Here is a 14920-nt window from a genome sequence, read left to right as displayed (position 1 = left end):
AGGAGACAACAACATTGAAGTAGACAATGGCATTAAAGGACGCAACGGCATTAAAGGAGGCAACAACATCAAAGGAGACAACAACATTAAAGGAGACAACAACATTAAAGTAGACAACGGCATCAAGGGAGACAAAAACATTAAAGGAGACAACGTCATTAAGGGAGACAACAACATTGAAGTAGACAATGGCATTAAATGAGGCAACGGCATTAAAGGAGGCAACAACATCAAAGGAGACAACAACATTAAAGGAGACAACAACATTAAAGTAGACAACGGCATCAAGGGAGACAAAAACATTAAAGGAGACAACGTCATTAAAGGAGACAACAACATTGAAGTAGACAATGGCATTAAAGGACGCAACGGCATTAAAGGAGGCAACAACATCAAAGGAGACAACAACATTAAAGGAGACAACAACATTAAAGTAGACAACGGCATCAAGGGAGACAAAAACATTAAAGGAGACAACGTCATTAAGGGAGACAACAACATTAAAGTAGACAATGGCATTAAAGGACGCAACGGCATCAAAGGAGGCAACAACATCAAAGGAGACAACAACATTAAAGGAGACAACAACATTAAAGTAGACAACGGCATCAAGGGAGACAAAAACATTAAAGGAGACAACGTCATTAAGGGAGACAACAACATTAAAGTAGACAATGGCATTAAAGGACGCAACGGCATTAAAGGAGGCAACAACATCAAAGGAGACAACAACATTAAAGGAGACAACAACATTAAAGGAGACAACAACATTAAAGTAGACAACGGCATCAAGGGAGACAAAAACATTAAAGGAGACAACGTCATTAAGGGAGACAACAACATTAAAGTAGACAATGGCATTAAAGGACGCAACGGCATTAAATGAGGCAACAACATCAAAGGAGACAACAACATTAAAGGAGACAACAACATTAAAGTAGACAACAACATTAAAGTAGACAACGGCATCAAGGGAGACAAAAACATTAAAGGAGACAACGTCATTAAGGGAGACAACAACATTGAAGTAGACAATGGCATTAAAGGACGCAACGGCATTAAATGAGGCAACAACATCAAAGGAGACAACAACATTAAAGGAGACAACAACATTAAAGTAGACAACGGCATCAAGGGAGACAAAAACATTAAAGGAGACAACGTCATTAAGGGAGACAACAACATTGAAGTAGACAATGGCATTAAAGGACGCAACGGCATTAAATGAGGCAACAACATCAAAGGAGACAACAACATTAAAGGAGACAACAACATCAAATGAGACAACATAAAAGTAAACAACAACATTAAATTAGACAACAGCATCGAAGGAGACAACATCAAAGGAGACAACATCAAAGGAGACAACAAAATACATTGCCCTTTTGGCGTTCCATATCTTAAAGCTGCGGTGCTTCATCCACTGTATAGTAAATTAGCACTACATACCTACTAGGAGATCCTCGATATGTCTCTATAATTCTTTGATAAACTAACGATTGTCGTCAACGAAGTCATCTGATCAGGCAGATCACATTCTATAACGAAGTACACAACTTTATCGCTTTGGTTTGATTTGTCAATTTAGTGTAAGGTCAAAATCAATGGCCTCAAATTGTGACCTGCGAAAAAGTATTAGAAAGTATACATTCTCGGAGGACATAGACACTTCACATTGACGTTGAGGACTCTCAGTTTATACGTTTGCGAGAGTGGAAGCCAAGTTGCTTGTGGAATGCTGATAATCTGTAGAGCAAATCCTCTTGATCTTAACCTTCTCTCAAGTAAAATGGTCTAACGACTTGCTATGAGCATGGAGCTATAAACAGATAGCTCCATGCTATGAGCGTACGTCTTTCAAAGGCTCTAATTATTTAGTTGTTTCAATGAAAAGAAAACTCTGTGGGTGTTCTAGCGATGGATGGCGTGTACTGAGTAGTTACCATGATTTATCAATGTATATTAGCTTCATTTTGTTGCCAGTTTTTTCGAGAAGCATGTATCATGGGTTATTAATCTCTAATGAAGATTTGGAGCATCTATCGATTCCTATTTTTGTCATTGAAATGAAATAATACCGAATTAAATTAGGATAATTACGTCGATAAGGCAGCTGGAGGCAGTTCCATGGATAATACAACATTACCCTACTGTAGAATTCCATGGCAATATTTCACTGATCCCTAGCGGTCCGGGGGCTGATTCAAATGTACCTGTACTAGTAGTAGCGAGGTGAAGGCACAAGCAAATATATGAATGAGAGGAATTTATTTTTTCGGAATGTATTCCAAAGCTCTAGTGGGGGAAGGGGTTGGGGGGGCTTTCAGGGGGCGAAGCCCTCGTAGGGCCTTAGTATTTATGATGGTTTGCTCTCTCGTAGCGACTTGAAAGCACAAAAAACAACGATTTGAGACCGACGTTTGATTTGCATGGGCATAGAATGTCCGTAGGCCTATGTGCTAAATAGCTCAAAAAAATGTGCGTATCTTTTAAGAAGCTGCAATAAATATTATGAGTTCATTTTTGATGCATTAAAAACCTCCATGAAAGATACAAAATATTGTACTAAAGTTTGCGTATTGTTTTCAAATAAAATTTCAATCACGAAGCACTTGCTATTTTGGCTAGGCTTAGTTGTCAGTACAGCCAGCTAACGGTAGGACAGATTTTTACGCAACTGAGAAACTTGAAGAAAATGATTTCGGTTTGGTTCCGATAAACACAAGGTTTTTTTAATGTTCTTAGTTAGGATACGTTAATGACTTTTCTACATAAAACCAGTTTTAATCACCACACGATGTCATCTTTTAACATTTCTGCAAACAAGTTCGTGACCGTCATTTCGAAAACATTTTTGATAAGACTTACAGCCTATAAGTGTTCAACGTAGTTGGTCAGAGTAACCAATCATACAACATAAGTTTCGGGAAGAACATGCTGGTGCTTTTCAAAATAAATTGCTGACACACATTTTCATGCATATCAATTTGGTAGGGAATTTGATCATTCATTTAGCAAACAAATTATGAAAATGCTTCTGAAGAAATATAACACTGGCTTCTATCCCCAATCATCACATGAACTATCATTAATGTTTCGTGATCTAAGTTGTGACGAAGAGATGATATGTTTTAGGGTAAATGTTTTAGGGTAACCACAATGTCAGGACAAAAAGGCCAGAAGGGCTACTACTTTTTTTATTTACTAATCTAATGGAATTTTGTGACATAAAATCAGGTAATCTGAACATGTTGTTTGGCAAAGACTCATACGAGCAATGAGGTCCTTCCTTATACGATTGCGTGCAGAACTAAATGTGGCTGTAGGCTATAGGCCACGGGATCAAGGCAAAGAGAGTAACACGTGACCTTATCAGCATATCAGGTGTAATAAAAGTACCTTATGTACTCTCCAATATTCATCATGCAAATTAAAAAAAAAGGGTACAAAAAAAAAAACGAACAACATATCATATGGATTGGAGGAGCTTCACAAACAATTTGGATGAACTTTCAAAATATTCAGTATACTATATGTATATATATATATATATATATATATACATATATATATATATATATATATAAATATAGATATATATAGATATAAATATATGTATATATATATACATATATATATACATATATATTAATATAGATATATATAGATATATACATATATATATATATACATATATATATATATATATATATATATATATATAATATATATATATATATATATATATATATATATATATATATATATATATATATATTACATACTTTGACTTCTTTGGCAAGCAACTAAATTTTCGCACTTAACAGAATTCTAAGTCTAATTAGTAGACCTAATAAACGTTTATTACCAATTTACCTACAAAAGAAGCAAACGCTTAGTTTGTTTTAATAATCAAATTTCCGATATTTGTGAAATAATTGCATGGTTTGATAACAACTAATGTTTTTATGGAGCTAAAACTTCCATTCAAGATCAAAGTTGGTGCAAAGCGTTACATTAAATGAAACTTTTAAGAAAAAATGTGTCTTCTTTTTTGGCGTGTCTTGCAGCTCCGTTTTGTGTAATTGGTGTAATTTGTTAATAAAGAATATGTAAATGATGTCAAATTACCACCTTGCTCCTTCACTAATTATTAATTACGTCATCTCTTGCATATTATGTAATTTTGTTCTGTTGAAATAAACTAAAAAGAACGGAACTGAAATACATCTTTTGTGAAAGAAAACAAAGAACGAATAAGAAGCATGTCCAAAGTGGTGACGATTTGAAATACTACGCTAAATACTACTCTACAAACGTTGTTTTGTACTCAATCAAAACTTCAATATCGCCCTCTATTATATTCGATCGCGATGAAGACCTTTACGATATTTTAATGGTATACAGATGTATTACTGATACTTCCAAATGGACTGTCAATAACACTCGTTAAAAGGCAATAATAATAATAATAATAAAAAAAACAATATTTAGAAACGTTCAGCTTAAGACTGAATTTCAACATTGGTGAACTGAAATTACATATTTTACGAACGTATATATGTTTGCTCCGTAATTCTGATTTAATTAGTTGTACGGTGAGATTGTTATATTCATGTTGTCTTGGCAGGGGCTTACATACGGGTAGGGAGGGATGTGAGGTGTAACACCCTTCCCCCGAAAGTGCAAATCAAAAGTCGGTCTCAAATCAGGGGAAGTTATTAACTCCACAGCCGTCTAACTTGAACAGCCAATCTTCGAAAGTTCGCATTAACATAGCTAGATGAAGAACCAGCTTCTTTATGCATTCAATCTCGACGGGCTTAATAATTCTTTATATACCAATATGTACTAAATAATCTCAAAATTATCAAGTATTTACCAGACTTTTGACAACATTCGGTATTTTCGCTAATGGTGCTTGGCATACAGTATAGTGATTACATGAAACATGTGGTTCCAGCATACATCATATTTACAGCTATGAAGGGATAGGTCAAGACACATCATCGAGCATGCTTTAGATTTAATGATTGGGATAAATAAAGGAGATGTTATCGTCTGAAAGTTTTAATTCATTTTTTCGACTTCTGCGAATGGGCCGAATTTCTGGCTAAAAGTAAGTCCATCTATCTGTCGGGATGTCGCGTGTCAAGCTATCGGTCTATCCATGTGTCGGCCATTCAATCTGTCGGTATATCGGCCTATCGCCAGTCAGTCTGTCGACTTGCCGACATATATTTTGAATCTGTTTTTAGTTTTGTACTCGTTTTGACCTTTGAGCTCTTGTTTTTACCCAACTTCCATTGTATTTTTATGATCAGTGGCTGAATAAATATCTATCTATCTATATATATCGGCACGCCGATTTGTCTGTAGGTCTGTCGATTTGTTTGTTGGGCTTTCGATTTGTCGGTCATTCGACCTGTCGGTATTCTGTCGGTCTGTGTGTCGGGACGACAATCGTACAAGTTGTTGCCCATGTCATAGCTTCATTAAATTGGCTTGTAGTCAGATTTTCAGCAAATTTGCTTTCAACAGTTCAATATTGAGGACCCTCGGTATGTTTCGAGGGAAATCACGAAGTTAGTCGCAGCACATATAGTTAATTTGTTTCAGCATTCTCTACGCAGCAACTTTAACATACTCATTGCTTGTTTGGTTGATGTCAACCAGGGTCACCCATGCATTAACAAGTTAAACCCAGTCACGATCAAACTGCGCAAAAGTTGTTGTTCACTGCAGCATGAGCTTGAGCCAGCGGATGGCCTGCATTAACTTGACCAAGTGTAAATTTAAGGCAATATTTGGTGGCTCTGCAGTTATTCAATTGATAGACATTGGAAGTTTTATGGGAATACAATGGATGGATTCTTTCAATCACAACAATTTATTGATTTTTTTTTTCCTTGCGGGACATGAGACACGTGTCGTCATATCCGCACATATCTGGAGTTTTTGAAATTGGGAAAATGAAGCCAAGGTCATTTGATTTCAAAGCGAAGCTAAAACAAAGTTAACTAGTATTTGATAAGTTTTGACTCCTCCAAAAGGGCGTATTCAGTTATTATAGAAGTTACTTTCAAGTTTCCATTACTGGGATGAGAAGTGTATTATTGTGCAAAGCAGCAAACATCAACATCGTTAGTTGACGTTCTAGTTTTACTCCAAAAATAGAATAAAAAACAAAAAACAATTTAAACCATCTGCATTAAATGCATAATGAGAGTTTAAGATGATTTATCTTAAATCAAGATATCTCTCAACCTACACAAAATGTTTTTAATTTATTTTTATTTTCTTACAAGTAATTAAGAGAAACCACTTTGACTATTCCCTTAGAGGCTGCCATGTGGGGTATCCAATTTATGGGGATATAATAACCAAGACATTCTCTTAGCTTGGCTTGACTTAAATTCACTTAGAGTCTAAGCCGTTCGATTAATTCAATGATACCACTTCCACGAATAATTACGTTTTTTGTTAAAGTGAATTCAAGTAGACTGATGATTGAGATAAATGACCCCATGGGATCAATTGTCAAAATTAATGACAAAACCACTTCAGTTAATTATGAATATTTTTGGTTGAGAAGAAAGAGACTGAACCACGGAAGTCAACTGTAGATTATTATCTATAAACATTTTAGAAGACAAGATAGGGTTCCAGAAGCAAAGACCAACGATTCTAGCTCATAGCACAAAAAAAAAAAAAAAAAAAAAAAAACAGGAAGAGATAAACGGATTATATATAGTAAACCACACAATACATACCACTTTATAGATGCGTTTGGGTATTATTTTGCTGTTGCTGTTGTTTGAACTTTCTGAACTGAGTTAACGATTTGCCTATAACAGGTGTGGGCAACCATTTTGAATAAATGGGCCAGATAAAGGCGGTGAAACATTGACTGGGCTGCACCTATAACCAACGACCTGCTGTTGATTTCAAATATTTGATTCCGAGGACTTTCAAGCAATAGGTGTGTGTACTAAATCTGTATTCACAAAAACATAAATTCCATACAGTGCAGTTGATAATTAATGGGGATAATAGGCCTACCTGACAGCATCATTAGTGACGATAAATTCTAAGCAACTAAGCTCGTTTTTGTGATGTGTAAAATAGTTTAATTTTTATTCTTTTTCTTGAGACATCTCACGGGCCGCAAAAAAATCACTGGCGGGCCGCATGTGGCCCGCGGGACGTATGTTGCCTACCCCTGGCCTATAAGGAAGCTTCCTAAATTCTCGTCAAAGCATTTCTATATATAGGCCTATGATGAATATCACTCCTCAGACCGCAAACGGCTAACTTTTTTGTTGTTGTATATTATCAAACAAAATCTGGTTTGGTGGTGTGGCTTTGATGACCAGAGTATACTAAACTGGAAGTGAATGTTTATAAAGTGCAATAAAGTTATGTCAATTGAGTCACTATTAGACCACCTAAGGGTTTTTATAGAAGCAGTGTACGAAAATTGTTAACTACTGAGTAAAAAGGTTTGTTTAACAAGTGACGAAAATGTAGGCTCCCATAGCAAAAAATAAAAAAACGTTTAGGAATACCAGCAAAAAAATTGCAACGTATAGCTTGAAAATACAAACATGAATTTTAACTATAAATTATATATATATATATTATATTATCGGAATATTGCTTATGGATTATATATTTATCTCACTTGCAACCAATATATTACATAGGCTCGCTGAGAGAGCTATATGTTATACTGGATATATATATATATATATATATATATATATATATATATAAATATATATATATATACATTTTCTGTAAGCACAAGTAAAATAAGTTAAATGAGCGAGAGAGAGAGGATCGGGGGGCTTGGGAGGAGGGAAAGGAGATTGTGCCGTCTGGCCGTGTCGTCGCACGGAAAACAAGGTCATATATCGATACTTTCATATCTCGGTTATCGATAAAAGAAGGTCTATAAACTTTCTTCAAAAACACTTTCACAGTCATGCATGTTGTACATCTCTTTTACTTGAGCGATGTATCGTCTTTTTGCTATTCATATAGAACATATTACAAAATACTGTTATTATGACTCTTGTGCCGTATAAGTAGAAATTATAGAATGGATTACTATAATGTAACCCGATATCACGGAAAACGTCATGTATCCCCCATGGTCATATATGAAGTTTATCTAGTACGAGGTCGCTATAAATCAATGGTATCATATATAACTCCAAAATTACGCCGGGAGGAGAATATTTTAGTGCGCGTTAAAGAGAACAATTCTGGAAGTGGTATAAGATTAGTATAAGATTGGTATTGTTTAGCACTGTTGACCATTTATGCAGGGACAAGGACGAGTTATTTATGGATGGAGGTGGTTCTAACAACACTGGCGACCTTTCTCTGATTTTCATTAAAAAAAAAGTGAATGATAACCCCCTTTATACTAAAACCAAAGAGCGTAGATTTTATTTTTACGATATATGGTGTTTGAATTCACAGTTAGAGAACATGATAGTTTTTCTTCGCATTTCTGTTGCTTGAAGGTATTTTTGACGCGATGGGAAGTTTAAAATATAATATTAATACAAAAACGTTAACGATAGCGACAAGAATCTGTATTTGATTTTTGTGAAGCGCTGTGTGTTTTAGTCAACTTAGTCGAGCTTGGAACTTAAACTCTGCATACAATCTCCCCTCACCCCCCCCCCCCCGCCCCACTCCGCTTCCTAATTCTTGCAGGTAAATTAGTTTCAACAAAGATATTATAAGCTACCGTACCGCACGCCGGGATGTTTTATTTATAAAGTCAATCAGTTAAGAGGATATGATCAAGTAAATCTAAAGTTTAAAATATAAAAGTAACAAATACAATGTTGACATAGCTGAAATTTCAGCGCTAAATGTCTATTTCCATAAAACAGTCGAAATTTCGAGATAAAAAAGTAAAATTTACAATTGAAACAATGGGCCACCTTTGTATCTATAAAAAATACAAATTCACCTCTTTGGGAAGCTCCCCAAATCCCGCGAATTTTCATCCCCATTTTTTCGATAGCTTCTAATACCACTGGTTACATTGCCCCCCCCCCCCCTCCGCCTCACCCTTTTCATTTTGAGATGGGAATCGACGAACATAGATATCAATGAGGTAAGTTAGCACACCAAGAATGGTTATTCTAATGAATATTTGGAAGCAAATTTGGAAATGTAGGGTCACGTGACATTATATGTTGGGGAAACAATTACTCCAAATTTGTTTCGTTGTCAATTAGAAGAAAATGTTTTACAACTTAAAAAGAGAAGAAAAAATAAGCTGACTCCCAATGCGAATTTCACTAAATCACGCGCGCAGATAGCTTCCGTCGTGTAATTTAACACTTAACTTAAAGTAAAAGACACATACACAACCCATCATATTCAGCTGTTAATATGAGAGATATAACAATTCCACAAAAAGCTTAGAAAAAAAAACTTGCTTCGTTTGGAATACATCCTACTTTAAGAGTCGCGTCTGGGAGCGGTCAGTTTGTAAATTTGTGACGTCATAGTGCCACTTGGATCTGAAATAGCTTACTACTTTTCCGTATGGTTTTTCTGTTCATATTTCCCAGGTCAAACATTACCGTATAGTATTGCTGCCATCATGACAACAAATATTCAAATTGGCTGCCATATGGATGTTATTATACATTATTAAGTCATGTTAAGAGCTCCAATATTTTAGATGCATATATATTTGCAACAAATCCAACGCTGGAAAACAATATATATATCGGGGCACAGTTGCATGGCTTCTTGATGTCATATTGAGACTGGATGGATCAATTCGTCAACCTACATTGTGTGGGGAAAAAAAACAGATTTAAAGGCATTGAAGAGTCGCCGCAAACCACGTGCCGCGCTCTGCAAAAGTTAACTTTTCGTTGCTTGCAAATGACGTTTTCTTGTCGCTACAAATTGCAGACAGTAATGAAACGTGATACCTTGTTATCTTTTATCTAGACCTGAGATGTCCATCGCTGCTATGTACACTGTGTTGTGGGTATTGACCGTAGCTGTATGTATTGACTGTACACTAGTGTCTAATTACCGACGGTATAGCAAGCTGTGTTTGTATTTTCTGGGATCGATGGTGGTGTCTAACACTTCTGTTACACCTCATTCGAAACTAGGTCAGATTACCGGCATGAGACGTTTCTTTTTGCGAGAGTCTTACACCCTTTAATCTGCGGCATACCTTCTATCCGGAGTGAGATTTTTCTTATCTGTTTGGGTGTGGTTGTTGATAACAGTTGTCTCTGTATCACATAGACCAATAATGATGGCTGGGTTAGTGTCTCATTTAATGATTACATAGAAATGTGTACGAGATAGGAACCTTTGTAAACCATAAACTAGGTGTAAAAATTATATAAAACTTTTTTAAAAAAACTAAAAAGATATATTTAAAACAAAAATAGGTGTAAAAACTATTTGTAAATATAAACTATATTCACTAGGTGGCCTAACGAAGTATACATCAAGAATATGCCTTTTGTTAACAGAATAGATACACAAACAAATACGTAAAACCAAAAATTGCGTCTTTGATGTGTTTCTTTTTGTTTTGTTTTCAAAAAACAAGAAGACGAATTAATAAGCAAAAAAAGACTCCTTGGTTCCTTCTTTAGATCTGCTGTAGAAAGAAGAATAAAGGAAGAAGTGAAAAAATAAATAAATTAAGCCATCATGATACTGTGACTTGTCAGAGATAGTTGTTAATTCATACCCCGAGGAACGGACTACTTATCACTTCTAATTCGACTAAATATGTGCATTAATTCACGTTTTTGTTCTCTCTATTTTTTCAGCATCTCCTTTGTGAAAAAATGATACCAAGTGTCTGTCAATTTATTGCGATAAAAACTGAACAGACGCAAATTATCAAAAAATAAAGCATTAAAAAATGGATAACGATCGCCCAATACAAACATGCAACAGCAACAACAACAACAAACTATAATAATAAGAAAGGAAAATAAAAGAACATCATTTCATTGATTTTAATACATTCTTATTGATTAATTTAAATGTTATTCAAAGTTGCTGTGAGCTGGTTGTATATGACTACTGCAGGCACACACACACGCATATATATATATATATATATATATATATATATATATATATATATATGTATATATATATATATATATTATATATATATATATATACACATATATATATATATATATATATTTATATATATGTATATGTATATGTGTATATATGTTTCAAAGACTGTCTAAATGTCTTTGGCGAAATGGGACTGTTCACGATTTGAGGCGAAAGGAAGGCAGATCGTGCGACTAATAATATGTTATTTAGTATAATTGTGCGGCCGTTGACCTCGTATAGTGATATGATCCTTTATATAAGGAGGGCCAAATGTGTCATAAATGCCGATAACTAAAACTGAGATGTCAAGTTGTCATCAGTCATCTACTGACAAAGCAATGAATATCTTACTAATTTGAACAGCCGAGAAGCTAAAAAGACAAAACGGAATAATTTTACCTGCAGAAGGTTTGACAGTTTCATGGCAAATGTAACATAATATATAACGAGGCTTACATTAATTCTTCTTTTTGGAGCTATTATCAAGCTGGGATGTTATATACATTGTGTGTTATTTTTACAAATCTCCAAATCTCCAAATGGATATTATTACGTGCAGTTTTTCATTATTTCTATAATATTCTCAATATACATGTTATGACTTCTGCTACTTTTACATGGCAAGAAGGAGAAGAAAACGTAGGCGAGGTGTTGGAGAGGTTGGTGGAGAGGGTATTTAGGGGGTGGATAGGGGCAATGGTATGGAGATGGTAGATTATCTATGGTTTTATGGCATGGACCCCTCCCCCTCCTCTTCCTCCTCCTCCTCCTCCTCCTCCTCCTCCTCCTCCTCCTCCTCCTCCCCCTTTTGCGCACGTCACTGTGTCGGTCGGTGTACTGAGATATACATAAAGTTTATTGGTATCGGTCACGACTTTAAGTTCTTAGTCAAATATTGCTAACATCTCTCTAAAGCACCTCCAACTTCCAACCTTTTTCCAGGCAGCGATCGAGGAGCGTTGAATTTTTACATCTAAATGTCATGAAGGCTTAGAAAGGAAACATGCTTTGAGAGGTGAAGGCTCAGAAAGGAAACATGCTTTGAGAGTTGCAGTAAGATGTTTGTTTAAGTTTAATCTTGTCGCTGATCACTATTCGACATTTTTAGCATATTGTAGTGGTGAGGGGAAAGGGTAGCGGGGGGGGGGGGGAGACTGAGAATAAAGGGAGAGGGAGGGGGAAAGGGAGAGGTTTAGAGGGTTAAGGAGAGGAAGACAAAATGGAGAGATATGATATATCTTGCTAGTGCAAGCATGTTTGGCATGTGTAATGTACACGACAGGTAGAGCTTTATAATCCCTACTTTGGAATCCCGATTTATCCCGATTTGATCTTCTAATTGCAAGACCTTCTCATGACTAGCCTATTTATTTACATAAAATGGTATACTTCACTTTTCTTCCTTTTTGTTACACCCCCCTTTTTTTCTTAGAATCGACCAATAAAGTAAAAATCTTGGATTTACTAAGAATCACCTACGATTACCTATGGCATATATCTAAAGCATTTTCATTAATGATTGTCATAACTGTTGTTTTTAAAAATGACAAAACCAGCAGCCATGGTGCTATAGTGCATGCGGGAGGGAGGGGATGGGGAGGGGGGTCGGAGGGGCTTTTAGTTGAATCGGCCATCCATTGGAAGGAATGGAAAATTGATAAAAATTGTGGCAAAATCTTTAAGAGGCGTTTATTCGTATGCATGAGTGACCCTGGTCAGCATGTATGTATTTTAGATCCTCCTGCAAGCAGGAACTCGTGAAGAAGCCTCACTGGCTTATCAAAGCTGAAAGCTTACCGAAGTCAGTCTCTTAGATTCATATTTAACGTCCATGATTATGCATTGTCAATTGTCAACAACTCTGTAACTGGACGACATACATTAATCTTGGAGTGACTCGAACCGGGGATCTTATGATTGGAAGGCACCGGCGTTAACCACTTCTGAGCTAACACTCCACACATCTGAACGGCAATAATATAACAATCTGTTCTCCGCGTTAAATAGGGCTTGTATATCATTGATCCCTGTATAGCTATGTTGACTCCGACTCTACAGTATACCTCTATAGTACGTCATTTGTATTCTCGCGAAGAGCGTATGAACTTGCTTGCAATCCAAAGAAACTTTTATATATGAACAACTCGCAGGATACACTTCTACACTTATTTTGATCTACAGCAATATACCCTGTTTCATAATTATCAAGATGCCGCCACCCCCCCCCCCTCTACTCCCTGTGCCGTGATTCTAGAGGCTATATAGCAAATCCACCCTCAATAACAAATGTCATCTGAGCCAATGATAAAGCCCTTAATTACCTATCCACTTGTCTCAAACCTATCTTTAATTGTCTTCAATTAAAGGAGGTTGATTTTAGACACAAAATTAATTTTGCTTAGACCGACCGTTAGAAACCCCTGCTGTCTATTCTAGTATAGTATTTCCATAACGCTTTTTTATTTTTGAGAATTGGTTATTTACACTGACTGGTAAGCTTATTCTATTTAAGTGACTTTGACTATAGGGTGTATTTGGTCAGTTCGGATGCGACGCACACTTTCAATGAGACAATAAGACTTCCATGGCCTTCCATAGCATGTTTGAAAATGTAGTTCAAATTTCTCACCGGCAAATGGTTTTTAATATCACCAGAAAGTTGCTGTATTTTTCTTGATATGAAACTTTGAAATGAAGCCGAGATATTGGCTTCGGTCAGCTTGCGAGTCTATAAGCCTCCATGGCTTCTTTCGCGAGTTCCTGCTTGCGGGAAGATCACATATACATACAAACTAAAAGGACATACATTGGTTGACAATGTTTAGAATTTTGTAAATATCATGGATTAACATTTAGAACTGCACCAAAGAGCTGACGTCATCACAAGTGTAGCCTTAAAGGAGCACTCCAAACTTTTATCATAATTATTTTAAAGGTGTGCATCCCTTTGAAAACCAAGATACCCTGTAGAAACTATTACCGTTGTTCCTTTGGACGATAACATATCAAAACTAAAATAATTCTGTCTCAAGTTAACTTCATTTCTTCCTCATTAACAATAGTTTTTACTGCTGTAACTACGTCTTTTAGTCAACCTACACAGTAGCGTGAAGACAATTACTATAATAATAAAAAAACAGCCACATAATGTACAAGACGCATGCACACAAAATATATATACTGAAATAAAGCACATTTTTGTATTTATATCAAAATATATTTGTCTCCGTGAGGATGATTTTCACAAACCTTTCAAATTATGGTAAGGTAAATTGAGGTTGATGGAATACCAAACCAAATTAATTTCAAATTCTTCTCTGAGCGTTACCTTTAGCAAACTTTCCAATGGGAATTTGAAAACATTTAATTCAAAGCCCTTGTGCATAGCAATATGGAAACAATAACATATTTGCAAGTGAGAAAATACATGTAGATATACCCGAGGAGGAAATTTTAAATAGATTTCAATCTCTCAAGAGCATGATACATAGAAAAATGACGGAATATGTTTCAACTTTCACGGCTGTATTATATATAGTCGGGCTGAATTTGATATACCAGAGCTACCGTAGGCTTGGTAACACTGCCTATAGACTTGCAACCCAACGCAAATTGCATAATCAATGTAGCTTGTTGTTATAACCGTTACCAAATTATGATGCTATCTCCAAACGCCGGGTAAAAGCCTCTATTATAAGAATAGTTGACAACAATCTGGATTTGAATACTAAACTTGTGGTAATTCATATGAATAATATACCATAGGTTGTCA

This window comes from Apostichopus japonicus, chromosome 19 (genome assembly GCF_037975245.1).
Source record: "Apostichopus japonicus isolate 1M-3 chromosome 19, ASM3797524v1, whole genome shotgun sequence".
Classification (NCBI taxonomy): Eukaryota; Metazoa; Echinodermata; class Holothuroidea; order Aspidochirotida; family Stichopodidae; genus Apostichopus; species Apostichopus japonicus.
This window is presented reverse-complemented; position numbering follows the sequence as displayed.